Source organism: Oncorhynchus keta, chromosome 8 (genome assembly GCF_023373465.1).
Source record: "Oncorhynchus keta strain PuntledgeMale-10-30-2019 chromosome 8, Oket_V2, whole genome shotgun sequence".
NCBI lineage: Eukaryota > Metazoa > Chordata > Actinopteri > Salmoniformes > Salmonidae > Oncorhynchus > Oncorhynchus keta.
Genome location: NC_068428.1, coordinates 49,214,374 through 49,222,736, shown reverse-complemented (window position 1 = coordinate 49,222,736; position 8,363 = coordinate 49,214,374). Strand labels below are relative to the sequence as shown.

General features: G+C 38.0%; 1 protein-coding gene across 2 annotated transcripts in view; it reads right to left on the bottom strand.

Annotated features, from left to right (window-relative positions):
- Positions 1 to 8,363, bottom strand: part of nbas (NBAS subunit of NRZ tethering complex) — a 384,598-nt gene that overhangs the window by 53,711 nt on the left and 322,524 nt on the right. The window lies entirely within an intron of this gene.

Sequence of the window (8,363 nt, the reverse complement as noted above, 5' to 3'; positions counted from 1 at the left end):
CCATGTCAGACTGCAGGAGGAAAACACCCAGGGAAAAGATACTCCCCATGTCAGACTGACTGCAGGAGGAAAGCAGTCTATTACAGTGCTTCATATGAGAGCGGTTCACACTCAGTGTTGTTTTCACAAACATGCATGAAGACATTTTGTAGATCTAGGTCTGACTGTATGTGCTCTTTACAGTGGGCCTAAAGTCAGGAGTGTTCCCAATCAGTAAACCAGCGCAAAACCCGTCTAGACAGAAACAGACCAGCGACCACGGCGATGCCGCCTGTTTGTTTGTGTCAGGGCTGACCCCATTTAGTCGACTGATCGATTGTCTGGTCGCTAGGCTGTTGGTCGACTGAGATCGTCTGGTCGCTAGGCTGTTGGTCGACAGAGATCGTCTGGTCGCTAGGCTGTTGGTCGACAGAGATCGTCTGGTCGCTAGGCTGTTGGTCGACAGAGATCGTCTGGTCGCTAGGCTGTTGGTCGACAGAGATCGTCTGGTCGCTAGGCTGTTGGTCGACAGAGATCGTCTGGTCGCTAGGCTGTTGGTCGACAGAGATCGTCTGGTCGCTAGGCTGTTGGTCGACAGAGATCGTCTGGTCGCTAGGCTGTTGGTCGACAGAGATCGTCTGGTCGCTAGGCTGTTGGTCGACAGAGATCGTCTGGTCGCTAGGCTGTTGGTCGACAGAGATCGTCTGGTCGCTAGGCTGTTGGTCGACAGAGATCGTCTGGTCGCTAGGCTGTTGGTCGACAGAGATCGTCTGGTCGCTAGGCTGTTGGTCGACAGAGATCGTCTGGTCGCTAGGCTGTTGGTCGACAGAGATCGTCTGGTCGCTAGGCTGTTGGTCGACAGAGATCGTCTGGTCGCTAGGCTGTTGGTCGACAGAGATCGTCTGGTCGCTAGGCTGTTGGTCGACAGAGATCGTCTGGTCGCTAGGCTGTTGGTCGACAGAGATCGTCTGGTCGCTAGGCTGTTGGTCGACAGAGATCGTCTGGTCGCTAGGCTGTTGGTCGACAGAGATCGTCTGGTCGCTAGGCTGTTGGTCGACAGAGATCGTCTGGTCGCTAGGCTGTTGGTCGACAGAGATCGTCTGGTCGCTAGGCTGTTGGTCGACAGAGATCGTCTGGTCGCTAGGCTGTTGGTCGACAGAGATCGTCTGGTCGCTAGGCTGTTGGTCGACAGAGATCGTCTGGTCGCTAGGCTGTTGGTCGACAGAGATTGTTTTTGTATGCAACAATATTTGCCTTGGAACACCAAGCAATTTGATAAAATAAGTTCAATTGCATTCGCTTTTGGCCGTTAAAAGATAGAAAAGCAGATGAATACAAAGACGTCTATATACCATTGAAACCAGTAGTCTATTGTTTTATAAAGACTTCTATATACCATTGAAACCAGTAGTCTATTTCATAAAGACTTCTATATACCATTGAAACCAGTAGTCTATTGTTTTATAAAGACTTCTATATACCATTGAAACCAGTAGTATATTTCATAAAGACTTCTATATACCATTGAAACCAATAGTCTATTGTTTTATAAAGACTTCTATATACCATTGAAACCAGTAGTATATTTCAAAGACTTCTATATATCATTGAAACCAGTAGTCTATTTCATAAAAACTTCTATATACCATTGAAACCAGTAGTCTATTTCATAAAGACTTCTATATACCATTGAAACCAGTAGTCTATTGTTTTATAAAGGCGTCTATATACCATTGAAACCAGTAGTCTATTTAATAAAGACGTCTATATACCATTGAAACCAGTAGTCTATTTCATAAAGACTTCTATATACCATTGAAACCAGTAGTCTAGTTAATAAAGACTTCTATATACAATTGAAACCAGTAGTCTATTTCATAAAGACGTCTATATACCATTGAAACCAGTAGTCTATTGTTTTATAAAGACGTCTATATACCATTGAAACCAGTAGTCTAGTTAATAAAGACTTCTATATACCATTGAAACCAGTAGTCTATTGTTTTATAAAGACTTCAATATACCATTGAAACCAGTAGTATATTTCAAAGACTTCTATATATCATTGAAACCAGTAGTCTATTTCATAAAAACTTCTATATACCATTGAAACCAGTAGTCTATTTCATAAAGACTTCTATATACCATTGAAACCAGTAGTCTATTGTTTTATAAAGGCGTCTATATACCATTGAAACCAGTAGTCTATTTAATAAAGACTTCTATATACCATTGAAACCAGTAGTCTATTTCATAAAGACTTCTATATACCATTGAAACCAGTAGTCTAGTTAATAAAGACTTCTATATACCATTGAAACCAGTAGTCTATTTCATAAAGACGTCTATATACCATTGAAACCAGTAGTCTATTGTTTTAGAAAGACTTCTATATACCATTGAAACCAGTAGTCTATTTCATAAAGACTTCTATATACCATTGAAACCAGTAGTCTATTGTTTTATAAAGGCGTCTATATACCATTGAAACCAGTAGTCTATTTAATAAAGACTTCTATACCATTGAAACCAGTCGTCTATTTAATAAAGACTTCTATATACCATTGAAACCAGTAGTCTATTGTTTTATAAAGACTTCTATATACCATTGAAACCAGTAGTCTATTTCATAAAGACTTCTATATAGCATTGAAACCAGTAGTCTATTTAATAAAGACTTCTATATACCATTGAAACCAGTAGTCTATTTCATAAAGACTTCTATATACCATTGAAACCAGTAGTCTATTGTTTTATAAAGACCTCAATATACCATTGAAACCAGTAGTCTATTTCATAAAGACTTCTATATACCATTGAAACCAGTAGTCTATTGTTTTATAAAGACGTCAATATACCATTGGAACCAGTAGTCTAGTTAATAAAGACTTCTATATACCATTGAAACCAGTAGTCTATTGTTTTATAAAGACGTCAATATACCATTGAAACCAGTAGTCTATTTCATAAATACTTCTATATACCATTGAAACCAGTAGTCTATTGTTTTATAAAGACGTCAATATACCATTGAAACCAGTAGTCTATTTCATAAATACTTCTATATACCATTGAAACCAGTAGTATATTGTTTTATAAAGACTTCTATATACCATTGGAACCAGTAGTCTAGTTAATAAAGACTTCTATATACCATTGAAACCAGTCGTCTATTTAATAAAGACTTCTATATACCATTGAAACCAGTAGTCTATTGTTTTATAAAGACTTCTATATACCATTGAAACCAGTAGTCTAGTTAATAAAGACTTCTATATACCATTGAAACCAGTAGTCTATTGTTTTATAAAGACGTCAATATACCATTGAAACCAGTAGTCTATTTCATAAATACTTCTATATACCATTGAAACCAGTAGTCTATTTCATAAAGACTTCTATATACCATTGAAACCAGTAGTCTATTGTTTTATAAAGACGTCAATATACCATTGAAACCAGTCGTCTATTTAATAAAGACTTCTATATACCATTGAAACCAGTAGTCTATTTCATAAATACTTCTATATACCATTGAAACCAGTAGTATATTGTTTTATAAAGACTTCTATATACCATTGGAACCAGTAGTCTAGTTAATAAAGACTTCTATATACCATTGAAACCAGTCGTCTATTTAATAAAGACTTCTATATACCATTGAAACCAGTAGTCTATTGTTTTATAAAGACTTCTATATACCATTGAAACCAGTAGTCTAGTTAATAAAGACTTCTATATACCATTGAAACCAGTAGTCTATTGTTTTATAAAGACGTCAATATACCATTGAAACCAGTAGTCTATTTCATAAATACTTCTATATACCATTGAAACCAGTAGTCTATTTAATAAAGACTTCTATATACCATTGAAACCAGTAGTCTATTGTTTTATAAAGACTTCTATATACCATTGAAACCAGTCGTCTATTTAATAAAGACTTCTATATACCATTGAAACCAGTAGTCTATTTCATAAAGACTTCTATATACCATTGAAACCAGTAGTCTATTTCATAAAGACTTCTATATACCATTGAAACCAGTAGTCTATTGTTTTATAAAGACGTCTATATACCATTGAAACCAGTAGTGTAGTTAATAAAGACGTCTATATACCATTGAAACCAGTAGTGTAGTTAATAAAGACTTCTATATACCATTGAAACCAGTAGTCTATTGTTTTATAAAGACTTCTATATACCATTGAAACCAGTAGTCTAGTTAATAAAGACTTCTATATACCATTGAAACCAGAAGTCTATTTCATAAAGACTTCTATATACCATTGAAACCAGTAGTCTATTTCATAAAGACGTCTATATACCATTGAAACCAATAGTCTATTCTTTTATAAAGACTTCTATATACCATTGAAACCAGTAGTCTATTTCATAAAGACTTCTATATACCATTGAAACCAGTAGTCTAGTTAATAAAGACTTCTATATACCATTGAAACCAGTAGTCTATTGTTTTATAAAGACTTCTATATACCATTGAAACCAGTAGTATATTTCATAAAGACTTCTATATACCATTGAAACCAATAGTCTATTGTTTTATAAAGACTTCTATATACCATTGAAACCAGTAGTCTATTTCATAAAGACTTCTATATACCATTGAAATAAGTAGTCTATTTAATAAAGACTTCTATATACCATTGAAACCAGTAGTCTATTTCATAAAGACTTCTATATACCATTGAAACCAGTAGTCTATTGTTTTATAAAGACTTCTATATACCATTGAAACCAGTAGTATATTTCATAAAGACTTCTATATACCATTGAAACCAATAGTCTATTGTTTTATAAAGACTTCTATATACCATTGAAACCAGTAGTCTATTTCATAAAGACTTCTATATACCATTGAAACCAGTAGTCTATTTAATAAAGACTTCTATATACCATTGAAACCAGTAGTCTATTGTTTTATAAAGACGTCTATATACCATTGAAACCAGTAGTCTATTTCATAAAGACTTCTATATACCACTGAAACCAGTAGTCTTTTTCATAAATACTTCTATATACCATTGAAACCAGTAGTCTATTTCATAAAGACTTCTATATACCATTGAAACCAGTAGTCTAGTTAATAAAGACTTCTATATACCATTGAAACCAGTAGTCTATTGTTTTATAAAGACTTCTATATACCATTGAAACCAGTAGTCTATTTCATAAAGACTTCTATATACCATTGAAACCAGTAGTCTATTTAATAAAGACTTCTATATACCATTGAAACCAGTAGTCTATTGTTTTATAAAGACGTCTATATACCATTGAAACCAGTAGTCTATTTCATAAAGACTTCTATATACCATTGAAACCAGTAGTCTATTTCATAAAGACTTCTATATACCATTGAAACCAGTACTTTCACTCACGTTCTATTGGTTATCAACTTTTTTTCATTGTTCGGAAGACAAATGCACATTCGCTCGTAGCCTACTGTCTTGTGCGCATTGCTGTGCTTATAACGTGAATAAATAATAGTTTATCGACATTTTAAGCTAAACGTTCTGATCGGTTACACAGCCTCATTGCTTTTGTATGTAACCTAAGCCTACTGGTCGTATGAAATTTGGGCTCGACCGTCCCACAACTGTCCCGGAGTCAGTCTGGGCCATTTCTTTATCCACAAGCTGACCAATAGAATAGGTCAACGTTTCTACTGTGGGGGACGGTAGATTGACATCATGGACTCATCGGCAGTGAGTCCATAAGGCTAGGGGAAGATAAGCTTTCCTTTAGTAAATTGAATTAAATTGCCAAAAATTAATTTAGCCTAATTAACCCTACTCCTGTCTATATAAATGGACACTGTGCCTTCTAACCTCCAAATGAGCTTCAATGCCATACTACAACACTCCTTCCGTGGCCTCCAACTGCTCTTAAACGCTAGTAAAACCAAATGCATGCTTTTCAACCGTTCGCTGCCTGCACCCGCATGCCCGACTAGCATCACCACCCTGGATGGTTCCAACCTTGAATATGTGGACACCTATAAGTACCTAGGTGTCTGGCTAGACTGCAAACTCTCCTTCCAGACTCATATCAAACATCTCCAATCGAAAATCAATTCTAGAGTCGGCTTTCTATTCGGACCTGTTTGGACCTTCTATTTGGACCTGTCAATCAAAACCGTTCATATAGAACACTTCAAAATACAATCGCAGAAAAATATAGTTTGGAAAGCAAACGGCTATTGCTGTAAAGAGAAGACGATTAAAATACGTGAATCTGTCTTTTAGTGGATCGAACAACAATTGGCTCTTATTGGCTCTAGCAGAGAGCATCAGGCCTATAGCCTACCTTATTGGCTCTAGCAGAGAGCATCAGGCCTATAGCCCACCTTATTGGCTCTAGCAGAGAGCATCAGGCCTATAGCCCACCTTATTGGCTCTAGCAGAGAGCATCAGGCCTATAGCCTACCTTATTGGCTCTAGCAGAGAGCATCAGGCCTATAGCCCACCTTATTGGCTCTAGCAGAGAGCATCAGGCCTATAGCCTACCTTATTGGCTCTAGCAGAGAGCATCAAGCCTATAGCCTACCTTATTGGCTCTAGCAGAGAGCATCAAGCCTATAGCCTACCTTATTGGCTCTAGCAGAGAGCATCAGGCCTATAGCCTACCTTATTGGCTCTAGCAGAGAGCATCAGGCCTATAGCCTACCTTATTGGCTCTAGCAGAGAGCATCAAGCCTATAGCCTACCTTATTGGCTCTAGCAGAGAGCATCAGGCCTATAGCCTACCTTATTGGCTCTAGCAGAGAGCATCAAGCCTATAGCCTACCTTATTGGCTCTAGCAGAGAGCATCAGGCCTATAGCCTACCTTATTGGCTCTAGCAGAGAGCATCAAGCCTATAGCCTACCTTATTGGCTCTAGCAGAGAGCATCAGGCCTATAGCCTCTACACTATACTCACTCAGCCAACCTATAGCCCAGGCCTCTACACTACACTCACTCAGCCAACCTATAGCCCAGGCCTCTACACTATACTCACTCAGCCAACCTATTGCCAACAATGTTGCTAGTTTGCTCGTGCAAGCTTTGAATCGGTCCCAGTTGATAGTTGATACAATGTTTCAAGTTCGATGCAGACAGGAAGAGCAGAATGCTAACTAACTGCCATGCTAAGCCAATGTGATATATAGGATCATTCTTTTTAAATCAGGATATTTTCTACCTGCAATATTTTCATTTGTTGGCTATTTTTACCCCTAGTTGGCAATATCAGTTACATGCATTGGTATGTAGGCCTCTCTCTGCATTCCGCGCTAAGTTCTTCAGCTGCCAATGACTCGCGGTGGAGGCTATCATACAATCTGTCCATTTGGCAGAGGCAGGCACTCTTGCATTAGATACATTTTTGATTTGTATAATTTTCATTTAGATTGAAATTAGATTTAGATAAATAACATGACAAATGCTTTAGAGATACGAAGTTATTATAATTGAAATGAAAAAGTGCATCTGAAAATCATAACTGGCGCAAACGGTACGATAAATTCCACACGAGATCGGTAGAAACGGTACGATAAATTCCACACGAGATCGGTAGAAACGGTACGATAAATTCCACACGAGATCGGTAGAAACGGGTACGATAAATTCCACACGAGATCGGTAGAAACGGTACGATAAATTCCACACGAGATCGGTAGAAACGGTACGATAAATTCCACACGAGATCGGTAGAAACGGTACGATAAATTCCACACGAGATCGGTAGAAACGGTACGATAAATTCCACACGAGATCGGTAGAAACGGGTACGATAAATTCCACACGAGATCGGTAGAAACGGTACGATAAATTCCACACGAGATCGGTAGAAACGGTACGATAAATTCCACACGAGATCGGTAGAAACGGTACGATAAATTCCACACGAGATCGGTAGAAACGGTACGATAAATTCCACACGAGATCGGTAGAAACGGGTACGATAAATTCCACACGAGATCGGTAGAAACGGTACGATAAATTCCACACGAGATCGGTAGAAACGGGTACGATAAATTCCACACGAGATCGGTAGAAACGGTACGATAAATTCCACACGAGATCGGTAGAAACGGTACGATAAATTCCACACGAGATCGGTAGAAACGGGGTACGATAAATTCCACACGAGATCGGTAGAAACGGTACGATAAATTGTCGGAACGAGAAAGGTTGCCGACCCCTGGTGGAGCCGAAAGACCGCCAACTCCACGAGCGTAACGGCAGAATCTGGGAAGCAGGAGGAGCACGGTCAGGAACAGGTTTATTGCTTATTGATCTCTAGCTCCCTCTTGAGTTGTTTGTGTGTCTTAATTATATAATTAAACAGTGTGCTTAAAGCATCAGACAAGATCAACGC